This window comes from Sciurus carolinensis, chromosome 7 (assembly GCF_902686445.1).
Source record: "Sciurus carolinensis chromosome 7, mSciCar1.2, whole genome shotgun sequence".
NCBI lineage: Eukaryota > Metazoa > Chordata > Mammalia > Rodentia > Sciuridae > Sciurus > Sciurus carolinensis.
In genome coordinates, this window is record NC_062219.1 from 127,315,101 (window position 1) to 127,328,460 (window position 13,360).

General features: G+C 37.1%; 1 pseudogene; it reads right to left on the bottom strand.

Moving 5' to 3' along the window:
- Nucleotides 1-10,707: 10,707 nt before the first annotated feature.
- Nucleotides 10,708-11,528, bottom strand: LOC124988046 (holocytochrome c-type synthase-like; annotated as a pseudogene).
- Between the last annotated feature and the right edge of the window lie 1,832 nt (nt 11,529-13,360).

The following is a 13,360-nucleotide window of genomic DNA, read 5'->3' on the forward strand; positions in this document are numbered from 1 at the left end:
TATATAACAATAACAAAAATATGTTTGTCAATAAAAATGTGAGACCTATTAAAAATACAAAGTAAAATACCACTAAAGGCAAAAAATAGCTTTTCTACAGTTAGAAGGACCATATTATTGTGTAAATTAATTTGTAAATTTAACAAAATCTCAGTGAAAACAGTTTTAAGCTATAGTAACTGATGCTAAATTTAGTGAAAAAAATGAACATAGAAGTGGGACCAGCACTAAAACGCTTTAAGGCATTTTTAAAAGCCTAAATACTTTAAGAGTATCATACTGGTCTACTAGCAAAACAGAATGCCCAGATGTAAGTACACTCAGATACATACAGAAATTAAATGTATAAAGAGGACATGATCTCAAATCACTGGGAAAAAGAAGTCATCAATAAATGTTATGGGGATAAGTAAAGTAATATCCCTGCCTTACCTCATATAGCATGATATAAATTCCATCTGTACCAAAGATATTTTTTAAATAACACAAACATTAAATAATAAGAAGAAAACTTGAAAATTTTTTCTTTACAAATCTGGAGTTAGCAAGAACTATCTAAACTTTCATGACTCAAAATTCCCAAGTCATAAATTATTTCACTGGTACTTTTTGTTACATAATAATCAATTTAAAAAAAAAGAAGCATGATAAACAAACTTTAAAAAAAAAAAAAAACAACTAAGGGAGATATTTACAGCTCATATCACAAAGAGTATTCTTCCTAACATGCAAATTGACAAAATCATAACCCTTTCGAAATATAGAAAAAGGAAATAAAATTTATTGTTAATAAAAAACAAGATAACTAACTTCACTCATTAAAAAAGAGAAATGTCAATTAAAACTGTGGATGAAGGACCCTTTTCTCTCTCTCCATTGTCAAAAATCCAAAGTTAGCTAACAAATTCTATTGATAAGACTTCTAGAGGGGAAAGCATTTTCTCATTCATTTGGACAGCAGTGTGTTAAAGTCGCCTAGAATTATTGTGTTGTGGTCTATCTGATTCCTGGAATTGAAAAGGATTTGTTCGATGTTCATGAATTCACCATTGTTTGGGGCATAAATATTTATGATCTATTATGTTTTCCTGATTTATGGTTCCCTTAAGTAGTATGAAATGTCCTTTTTTATCCCTTCTAACTTTGGCTTGAAGACGACTTTATCTGATATAAGAGTGGAAACCTCAGCTTCTTTACTAAGTCCATGTGTGTGGTACGTTTTTTCCATCCTTTCACCTTCAGTCTGTGGATGTCTTTTTCTAAGACATAAATTTCTTGAAGGCAGCATATTGTTGGGTCTTTACTTTTAATTCAATCTACCAGTCTATATCTTTTTGACTGATGAGCTTAGGACATTAATATTCAGGGTTATTATTATATTTTTAAATTTATTTTTATTGTAAACAAATGGGATACATGTAGTATCTCTGGATGTACCTGAAGTAAAGACATAGCATTTGTGTAATCATACATTTACATAGGGTAATAGTTTTTGATTCATTCTGTTATTTTTTCCTTTCCCCCCACAACTCCCACCCCTCTTTTCCCTCTATACAGTCCCTGCTTCCTCTATTCTTGCCCTCCACCCACTCCTCATTATGTGTCATCATGGCTTAAGAGTGAGATCATTCGTCCTTTGGTTTTTTGAGATTGGCTTATCTCACATAGCATGATATTCTCCAATTTTATCCATTTGCCTGCAAATGCCATAATTTTATTATTCTTTAAGGCTGAGTAATATTCCATTGTATGTATATATATACCAGAGTTTCACAATTGAAGGACATCTATGTTGGTTCCACAATCTGGCTATTGTGAATTGAGCAGCTATGAACATTGATGTGACTGCATCTCAGTTGTATGCTGCTTTTAAGTCCTTTGGGTATAGGCCAAGGAGTGAGATAGCTGGGTCAAATGGTGGTTCCATTCCAAGCTTTCAGAGGAATCTCCATGCAGCTTTCCAGAGTGACTGCACTAATTTGCAACCCCATCAGCAATGTATAAGTGTATCTTTTCCCCCACATCCTTGCCAACACCTATTGTTGCTTGTATTCTTGATAATCACCATTCTAATTGGGGTTGAGATGGAATCTTAGGGTAGTTTTGATTTGCATTTCTCTTATTACTAGAGATGTTGAACATTTTTTCATATATCTGTTGATTGCTTGCAGATCTTTTTCTGTGAAGTGTCTATTCATTTCCTTATCCCATTTGTTGATTGGATTATTTGTATTCCTGGTGCAGTTTTTTGAGTTGTTTATAGATTCTGGAAATTAGTGCTCTATCTGAAGTATCAGTGGCAAAGATTTTCTCCCACTCTGTAGGCTCTCTCTTCACATTGCTGATAGTTTCCTTTGCTGAGAGAAAGATTTTTAGTTTGAATCTATCCCAGTTATTGATTCTTGCTTTTATTTCTTGTGGTATGGGTGTCCTGTTAAGGGAGTCTGATCCTAAGTCAACATGTTGAAGATTTGAATCTACTTTTTCTTCTAAAGGATGCAGGGTCTCTGGTCTGATTCCAAGGTCCTTGATCCATTTTGAGTTGAGTTTTGTGCAGGGTGAGAGATAGGGGATTAGTTTCATTCTGCTGCATATGGATTTTCAGTTTTCCCAGCACCATTTGTTGAAGAGGCTATCTTTTCTCCATTGCATATTTTTGGTACCTTTGTCTAGTATGAGAATATTGTATTTATTTGCATTTGTGTCTGTGTCCTCTATTCTGTACCATTGGTCTACCTGTCTATTTTGGTGCCAATACCATGCCATTTTTGTTCCTATTGCTTGGTAGTACAGTTGAAGTTCTGGTATTGCGATACCCCCTGCTTCACTCTTCTCGCTAAGGATTGCTTTAGTTATTCTGGGTTTCTTATTCTTCCAGATGAATTTCAAGATTGCTTGCTCTATTTCTGTAAGGTACATCCTTGGGATTTTAATTGGAATTGCATTGAATCTGTATAGCACTTTTGGTAGTATGGCCATTTTGACAATATTAATTCTTCCTATCCAAGAACATGTGAGATCTTTCCATCTTCTAAGGTTTTCTTTAATTTCTTTCTTTAGTGTTCTGTAGTTCACATTGTAGAGTTCTTTCACCTCTGTTGTTAGATTGATTCCCAAGTATTTTATTTTATTTTTTTGAGGCTATTGTGAATGGGGTAGTTTTCCTAACTTCTTTTTCGGAAGATTCATCAATTATATATAAAAATACATTAGATTTATGAGCATTGATCTTATAACCTGCTACTTTACTGAATTTGCTTATGAGATCTAAAAGTTTTCTGGTGGAATTTCCCAGTTCCTCTAAATATATAATCATGTCATCAGCAAATAGGGATAGTTTGAGTTCTTCTTTTCCTATTTGTATCCCTTTAATTTTTTGGTCTGTCTAATTGCTCTGGCTAGAGTTTTAAGGACAATGTTGAATAGAAGTGGTGAAAGAGGGCATCCCTGCCTTGTTCCAGTTTTCAGGGGGAATGCTTTCAGTTTTTCACCATTTAGAATGATATTGGCCATGGGCTTAGTATAGATGGCCTCTACAATGTTAAGGAATGTTCCCACTATCCCTATTTTTTCTAGTGTTTTTGAACATGAAGGGATGCTGTATTTTATCAAATGCTTTTTCTGCATCTATCGCAATAATCATGTGATTCTTGACTTTAAGTCTGTTGATATGGTGAATTACATTTTTTTGATTTCCTGATGTTGAACCAACCTTGCATCCCTGGGATGAAACCCACTTGATCATGGTACACTATCTTTTTAATATATTTTTGGATGCGATTTGCTAAAATTTTGTTGAGAATTTTTGTGTCGATGTTCATGAAGGATATTGGTCTGAAATTTTCTTTCCTTGATGTGTCTCTGTCTGGTTTAGGTATCAGGGTAATATTGGCTTCATAGAATGAGTTTGGGAGAGTTCCCTCCTCTTCTATTTCATGGAATACTTTGAGAAGTATTGGAATGAGCTCTTCTTTAATGGTTTTGTAGAACTCGGTAGAGAACCCATCTGGTCCAGGACTTTTCCTTGTTGGTAAACTTTTGATGACTTGTTCTATTTCATTACTTGAAATTGATATATTTAAGTTGTGTATGTCCTCCTGGTTCAGTTTAGGTAATTCATGTCTTTAGAAACCTGTTGATGTCTTAAAGATTTTTGGTTTTGTTGGAGTATAGATTTTCAAAATAGCTTCTAATTATGTTTTGTATTTCACTTGTGTCTGTAGTGATATTTCCTTGTTAATTCTGTATTTTAGTAATTTGAGTTTTCTCTCTCCTTGTTGTTAGTGCGGCTAAGGGTTTATCAATTTTATTTTTTCAAAGAACCAACTATTTATTTTGTCAATTTCTTTTGATTGTTTCTTTTGTTTAATTTCATTGATTTCAGTTCTGATTTTAACTATTTCCTGTCTTCTACTACTTTTTGTTTTGGTCTGTTCTTCTTTTTCTAGGGCTTTGAACTGTAGTGTTAAGTCGTTTATTTGTTGATTTTTTCTTCTTTTATTGAATGCACTCCATGAAATAAATTTTCCTCTAAGTACTGCTTTCATAGTATCCCAGAGATTTTGATATGTTTCTTTGTTCTCTTTTACTTCTAAGAATTTTTCATTTCCCTCCTGATGTCTTCTGTTATCCATTCATCATATAATAGTATATTATTTAATCTCCAGGTGTTGGAGTAATTTCTCTCTTTTATTCTGTCATTTATTCTAATTTCAACCCATTATGATCTGATAGGATACAAGGTAGTATCTCTATCTTCTTGTATTTGCTAACATTAGCTTTATGGCATAAAATATGGCTATTTTAGAGAAGGATCCATGTGCTGCTGAGAAGAAAGTGTTTTCACTCTTTGTTGGATGGTATATTCTATATATGTCTGTTAAGTCTAAATTAATGATTGTGTTATTGAGATCTATGGTTTCTTCATTCAATTTTTGTTTGGAAGCTCTGTCCAGTGGTGAGAGAGGTGTGTTAAAATTGCCTAGTATTATTGTGTTGTGGTCTATTTGATTTCTGGAATTGAGAAGGGTTTGTTTGATGTACATAGATGAGCCACTCTTCGGGGCATACATATTTATGATTGTTATGTCTTGCTGATTTATGCTTCCCTTAAGCAGTATGAAATGTTTTATAACTAACTTTGGCTTGAAGTCCACATTATCTGAAATGAGGATGAATACTCCAGCTTTTTTGCTGTGTCCATGTGCATGGTATGTTTTTTTCCCATGCTTTCGCCTTTAATCTGTGGGTATCTCTTTCTATGAGATGAGTCTCTTGCAGGCAACATATTGTTGGATCTTTCTTTTTAATCCAATCTGCCAGTCTATGTCTTTTGATTGATGAGTTCAGGCCATTAACATTCAGGGTTATTATTGAGATATGATTTGTATTCCCGGTCATTTGACTCATTTTTGTTTTTTGACATGACTTGGTTTCTCCTTTATTTGGCTATTCCTTTAGGGCAGTTCCCCCGTTTGCTGATTTACATCATTGTATTTCATCTCTTCCTCATGGAATATTTTGCTGAGAATGTTCTGTAATGCCAGCTTCCTTTTTGTAAATTCTTTTAGCTTTTGTTTATCATGGAAGGATTTTATTTCGTCGTCAAATCTGAGGTAAGTTTTGCTGGGTTTAAGATTCTTGGTTGACATCTGTTTTCTTTCAGGGCTTGGTAAATGTTGTTCCAGGCCCTTCTAGCTTTTAGGGTCTGGATTGAAAAATCTGCTGATATCCATATTGGTTTCCCCCTGAATGTAATTTGGTTCTTTTCTCTCACAGCCTTTAAAATTCTGTCTTTATTTTGTATGTTAGGTGGTTTCATAATAGTATGCCTTGGTGTGGGTCTATTGTAATTTTGTATATTTGGAGTTCTATAAGCCTCTTGAACTTGATTTTCCATTTCATTCTTCAGATTTGGGAAATTTTCTGATATTATTTCATTGAATCGATTGTTCATTCATTTGGTTTGTTTCTCTGTGCCTTCCTCTATCCCAATAATTCTTAAATTTGGCCTTTTCATGATATCCCATAATTCTTATAGATTCTGTTCATGATTTCTTACCATCTTCTCTGTTTGGTCAACTTTGTTTTCAAGATTAAATATTTTTTCTTCAATGTCTGAGGTTCTGTCTTCCAGGCATTCTATCCTATTGGTTATGCTTCTTTCAGAGTTTTTAATTTTGTTTATTTTTCCTTCATTTCAAGGATTTCTGTTTGGTTACTTTTTCAGTATCTCTAACTCTTTATTGAAATGATCTTTTGCTTCCCGTATTTGCTCTTTTAACTGTTGATTGGTGCGATCATTTAATGCCTGCATTTGCTCTTTCATCTCCTCATTTGCTTCCCTGATTGTTTTAATTATGTACATTATGAACTCCCTTTCTGACATTTCTTCTGCTGTGCTGTCATTGGGTTTTATTGATATAGCATCTAAGTTTTTTGAGGACATTTTCTTCCCTTCTTTTCTCATATTGGTCAGATATCAGTGGGACTCTGAAATATTGTAGATTTTCTCTATTGGCTTATAGTGTCCCTGTAGATTTCCAGTATATCATCTCCTATCCTTCAGTAGCCTGAAGTCTTGGAGGAAATTGATAATGCAGTGTTCCCAAAGAAAGCTGCCCTTGGCCCGTCGCTGGGTCTGGGGGTGGGGTCTGGCTGTGTGCAGAATGCCTCTCACTGGGTGGGCCTGCTCTGAGAAGCTGCCTGTGGACCTGGCTTGCCACTGGAGGGACCTTGGCTGCTCGGGGAAGCCTCTTGCTGCCCTGCCCTGCTCCAAGAAGCTGCCTGTCAATGGGGCCTGCCGCCTGGTCCAGGGTTGGGGGCTGGCTGTACGTTGAAAGCCTCTCACTGAGTGGGCCTTCTCCAAGAAGTTGCCTGCAGACTGGCGCCAGTAGCTGCATCCAGGGATGGGAGCTGGCTGTGCGCAAAAGTGGGAACCCGACTGCTTGGGGAAGCCCCTTGTTGCCTGGCCCTCCTCCAAGAAGCTTCCCACTGTCTGGGCCTGCCACTCAGGCCAAGCTTCGCCCAGTGGGAGAGACTCATCCAATGGCTCTGAGTTGGTCCGAGTCTCTCAATACTTCCCCTTCTTGAATCCTGAGTTCTGGAGTGACAGGAGATGCAGTCACCCTCCAGTCCACCATCTGGTCCCTCTCCCAGGGTTATTATTGAGATATGATTTGTATTCCCAGTCATTTGGGCTTATTTTTGGTTTTTAACTTGACTTGGCTTCTCCTTTGATTGGTTTTTCCTGTAAGGCAGTTCCTCCCTTTGCTGACCTACATTGTTGTTTTTCATTTTCTACTCATGGGATATTTTGCTGAGAATATTCTGTAGCACAGGCTTTCTATTTGTAAATTCTTTTAGCTTTTGTTTTTCATGGAGAAATTTTATTTCATTTTCAAAAATATGAAGGTTAGTTTTTCTGGGTATAAGATTTTCAGTTGACAACCATGTTATTTCAGAGCTTGAAAAATGTCGTTCCAGGCCCTTCCAGCTTTTAATGCCTGGGCTGAGAAATCTACTGATATCTGTATTGGTTTCCCCCTATGTGTTCTGCTGCTTTTCCCCTGCAGCTTTTAAAATCCTATCTTTATTTTGGATGTTAGTCATTTTCACTATAATGTGCCTTGGTGTGGATCTGTTTTAATTTGGGACATTTGGTGTTCTGTAAGCCTCTTGTAGTTGATTTTCCATTTTGTTCTTCAGGTTTGGGAAATATTCTGATATTATTTCATTGAACAGGTTGTTCATTCCTTTGGTTTGTATCTCTGTGCCTTCCTCAAGCCTGATAATTTTTAAATTTGGTCTTTTCATGATATCCCATAGTTCTTGCAGATTCTGTTCATGATTTCTTACTATATCTCTGTTTGGTGAACTTTATTTTCAAGATTAAACATTTTATCTTCATTGTCTGAGGTTCTGTATTCCAAGTGATCTAGTCTGTTGGTGAGACTTTCCACTGAGTTTTTTATTTGGTTTATTGTTTCCTTCACTTCAAGGATTTCTGTTTAGGTTTGTTGTTGTTGTTGTTGTTTGTTTGTTTTTTTTTCAGAATCTCTCTTTGTTGACATGACCTTTAGCATTCTGCAGTTTCTCTTTCAACTGTTTATTGGAGTGATCCTTCACTGCCTGCATTTGCTCTCTTATCTCATCCTTTGCTTCAAGAATTATTTTAATTATGTATATTCTGAACTCCTTTTCTAATATTTTGTTTACCTTACTGTCATTGGATTCTATTAACATAGAATATTGGTTTGTTTGGAATACTTTCTTCCTTCATTTTTTCATGTTATTTGTGTATTTTCTCCTCTAGCAGTGCAGATCTGGGGTATTGTAGTTATCGACTATAGGCTAATAGTGACCCTGCAGGTTTTCAAAATCAATATTAGCAGTACCCAGTACAGACAATATGCAGGCCTAAACCAAATAACCCCAAAAAGATATTAACAATATTGTCATAGTAAGCAGAGGATGAGAACAATTATCATCAGTATAACAAAGATTTGTAATGAAGTCAAGTGTTTCTAATGGTGGACAAAGAGGATGGAGAGGGTTGTTGGATGTAACTCTTAATGGGATAAGAAAAGAGTATGTAGAAGTACTAGATCATAGGAAGAATGAAAGCAGAACCAAAGGAAATCGGTTGTTAGCATGAGAAAAGTGAGAAAGAGACTGAGAAAACAGGTAAACAAAAGGAAAATAGTGAGAGCAAGAAAAATAAAGAAAGAAAAACCTAAAATTTTTCAAAAAAGAGAAAAAAAATCTACACTATAAGAGTCATATACTATTCAGACCTCCCTGTCTTCAGTAGCATGATGCATGAGAGGTACCTGACAATGAATTTCCAGTCTCCAGCAGGCTTCTCAGTATTGGATTGACCTCACCTAAAGATGGCTACTTCTGCTTTCAGGATAATTCAAGTTGGCTACACTGGCAAATGGGAGCTGCAGCACAGGGCATGGACACTGAATTTGAGTAGGGCACAGTTAGTTGGGCAGGGGGTCCTGGAGGCAGAGTGTGGTCACTCAGGCCAGGGGTCCTGCAGGTCCTGGCTTTTGTCCCAACGTGTAACTGAACCTGTGGGTACTGTGACAGTGGACTTCCAGGCAAAAGCAGGCAGTTGTCACTCACCGTCTGTGAACCCTCTGCTGGTGGATAATTGACAGGTGGACCTAGGGTGGTTGATAATGGGTAGGTGAAAGGCAGGCCATGGGCCTGCAAGAGGCAAGCAAATGGGCAAATGGTGGATGATTGGTGGTAGTCAGTGAGCAATCTTCACTCAAAAAGTTGTTGAAATGCTGGCATACTATGGGTGGTCAAGGTGAACAAATGGGGTAAACAGCAGGGGATCAATGAACAGCAAAGACTGTCTCATAGAGTTGAAGTCCGGGTTACCAAGCAACAAGAAACACAGCTTCTCTCTAATCCACCATCTTGGATCTCCCGCATCATTGATTTTTTTTTTTGTTAACTATCAACTTTATTTAAAAATGACATGTAGAACTTAAGCTTGATGGATTCTTGAAACTCCACACAAAACTGACACACCCAAGAAATCCATACCAAATTAATCATTCATAGACTGCTAATTCCATCCATTAATTAACACTACAGTATTCAGGATAAATTAAAGGATTTAATATTAGCACTTTAAAAAAACAGTCATTTGTAACATGCTGCTATAATTAAAACAAACAGTTTTTGGGTTACTGATACAAGGAATTTCAACAGCAAGCTTAAAGCTTTCTTAAAACATAAAAATTGAGATAGTAAATTGATGCGAACATATTAAATGTGAGAAAAATACTCTTCTTGTGAATGTTAATACTCAGCTAAATATAATCACTGGCACTGTAACTTGAGCCAGGTTTTTTAATCTGGATTAGCCCATCCAGGGGGAAGGCTTCCAATGGAGGAAGGAATGGGATTCAAAGTTGGAATAACTTGAAATTCTAGGGACAATGAAGAGACCTATTTTGGGGGAGCAGAGTTACATATCAGAACAACAGGAAAGTATTTTAAAAATTAAAATATATGTTTCGAAGCATATGCATCAGCACCTCATGGTGAATTGAAACTTCTTTAACAAGGCCCAGTCTGAAAAATGCATATAAATGAGAATTTAGAGAGCCAAGACATGCCTTAGTCTTGCTGAGTGCAAGGGTATGGCTTTGTATTTTGTTGAGGGTCTCTACTAAATCGTAGGGACTTCAGAAATAATAGTCTTTTTAAAAAAATATATTGCTAATTTATAATAAATGATTTTAGTTAAAAGTTTTGACCAGGTAAAAGCTCATGAGCAGTTCACTGACTTTCAGGTTTTACCTCTCAAATATTCCTGAGAAAACAGTAAGAAAAAAAGCAGCTTTCCTCACTTTCTAAAAACTCTTTTTCAGAAATTTTTCATACTTTTATAGATGAAATACACAGGCAATATTGCAGCTAAGGGACAAACTAAGAGATTTCTTCCCACTTAAACAAAATGGGAAGAAAACTTAGAACATTCTGCTATAAACTGCAAGGCAAAATGCAGCTCAAAACTGAATGGAGCAAGAGTCCTTTGCTAAGTGGAGGATGAAGTGTGATTACCCACTTGAAGGTCCCATTACATAGTGAGTGCAATTCAGTTTGGGGAAAATAGTTTAATGTATCTCTCAGAAAAAAAAAAAAAATAGCGTATACATTGCATCACAAACAAAACAGTGGTTACGATGTCCAGCCCCACCAAGCAACTTTCATTCTGTCCCATACTGCTGAGAGCGAATCCAAGGCAGGGTGGACATCCAGGATGGTGAACTGGTAGTCCTGGTTGACTTCGTCACCATCGTAATAATCTATCACATATCTAACTTCATTGCCACAGCGGTTGATGATCCAGTCTTGCCTGTAGAAGGGCAAGCAACTCATATCCCATCCAGGAATGATTTCTTGCCCTTGGTGAATACTCTTTTGCTCCCTCCAAATTGGATCAATGATAGACCACAAGAACACTCCACAGCATGAAGAGCTTCCCATTTCAAAATCTCCTTCCAAGCCTGTTCATTGTTCTGATTGTGAATTCTAATGATATTATACATATCTTTCTGACTAACATCCTCATGCTTCCACTTCCACCCTTTCCTCAACATTGCATTCCAGAACACCTGTTCAGAAGGATAAACCCACTTTTTCTCTTAATCTGCTCATGGAATGGATGACTCCTCTCTGATGGTAGACAAAGGAAAGGGCTGACCTGGAACTGGTGTTTGATTAGGTGGTGGCATCAGATTTGAAGGATCCAGGTTCTCCTTATTCTTAGCAGCAGTACCTGTAACAGGACACTCCACATACTCATATGCACAATCTCAGTGGGCAAGGACAGAGTATGTTTTGCTCTCACAGGTTGGACCAGAGGGTTTCGCACTCAATGGACAGCCTTTCATTTTCCCTTCATGCATTGGGCATCCTGAAGATGGTGATGCTGTCTGATAATCTGAAGCTTTTGAGGCCTGAACTGGAACAGCAGGAGTAGAGGCCGACAAACCCATGGTTGGAATCATTGTTGACTCTAAACTACTTAAAATTTCCAACTCCAACCCAAGTCCGAGGACAGCAATCTGCTGTCGTCCCCGCCTTCCTCTCACTGGGTCACCGCTGTCGCCGGTCACCACATTGATTCTTGAGCTCGTATAGTCCATGTTAGAACTGGGACTTGAAAGTCATTCTTTTATTACTCAGTGTTTCATCCTAATTGTGTGGCAGGTATCATGAGTGACTACATTTTGTTTGGTCTGGTATATTTGGGCCAAACAGGTGCTCAATGCAAAGTAATAGCCTCTCATGTTTTATCTACAGTTTGTAATCTGTTGTTCCCTTAGAGGCTGAGTCAAGATGGTTAGTTGATACCTTACTTCTCTTTGGGGTCAAATGATAGGAATTGTTATGGATTAGACATGAAGTATCCCCTGAAAATTTGTGTGTGAGATAATGCAGGAATGGTTAAGGGTGAAATGATCAGTTTATGAGAGTTTAAATTAATCAGAAGCATTATCCATTTGATGGATTAATCATTTAAATGGATTAATGGGTGACTCCTGTAGGCTGGTTGGGTATGACAGGAGGAAGTAGGTCACTGGGGACATGCCTTGGGAATTACTGTTCCTGGTCCTTTACACACAGAATCTCTGCCCTCTGATTACCATGAACTGAGTGGCTCTCCTCCCCCATTCCCTTCTGCCTTGGTGTTCTGCCTCACCTCATGCCCAAGGCTATGGAGTCTGCCGACCATGAACTGAACCTTTGAAATCATGAGCCAAAATATACTTTTCTTCATCTAGAAAGAGGGTAGATGATGGTCCCTGTGACACATAGCTGAATAACCCAGGAATTAACACCTCAGATTTAGCCACAGAACACTAGACTGGGTTATGCCCCCTTAGCTTCCTTTCGGTCAGCACACATAAGCTACACTTTACAGAGTAAAGATTATTTTCTGCTTTAAGACTTTTTCCCCCCAATTTTTAAAAGATTTTACTTATTTGTTTATTAAACCGACAGTAAAATAATGTCTCGTGTGTTACCTCACATAGCATTGATTTTTTTTGTCATTTTAAAATTTTTTAGATATACATGACAGTAGAGCATATTTTGATACCTTATACATGCATGGAGTGTAACTTATGATTCCATTCTTGTGGTTGTACATGATGAAGAATTATATTGGTTGTATATTCATATATGAATATAGGAAGGCTATGTCCAATTCATTCTACTGTTTTTCCTGTTTCCATCGCTCCTCCCTTCCCTTCATTCCCCTTTGTCTATTCCAATGGACCTCTATTCTTCCCTCCCCTATCCCTTCATTGTGTATGTTAGCATCCACATGTCACAGAGAACATCTGGCCTTTGGTTTTTTGGGACTGGCTTATTTTACTTAGCATGATATCTTATAGCTCCATCTATTTACCTGCAAATGCCATTGTTTCATTCTTCTTTATGGTTCAGTAATATTCCACTGTGTGTATCTACCACTTTTTCTTATCCAAATATCAATTGAAAGGGACCTAGGTTGGTTCAATGTCTTATCTGTTGTGAATTGAGCTGCAATAAACATTGATGTGGTGCATTACTACAGTATGCTGATTTTTAAGTCCTTTGGGTATATGTAGAGGAGTGGGATAACTGGGTCATGTGATGGTTGCATTCCAAGTTTTCTGAGGAATCTCCATACTGCTTTACATAGTGGTTGCACCAATTTGCAGTCCCACCAGCAAAGTATGAGTGTCCATTTCCCTCCTCATCATTCCCAGCATTTATTATTATTTTCATTCTTGATAATTGCCATTTTTACTAAAAGGACATAAAATCAGATTGTGGCTTT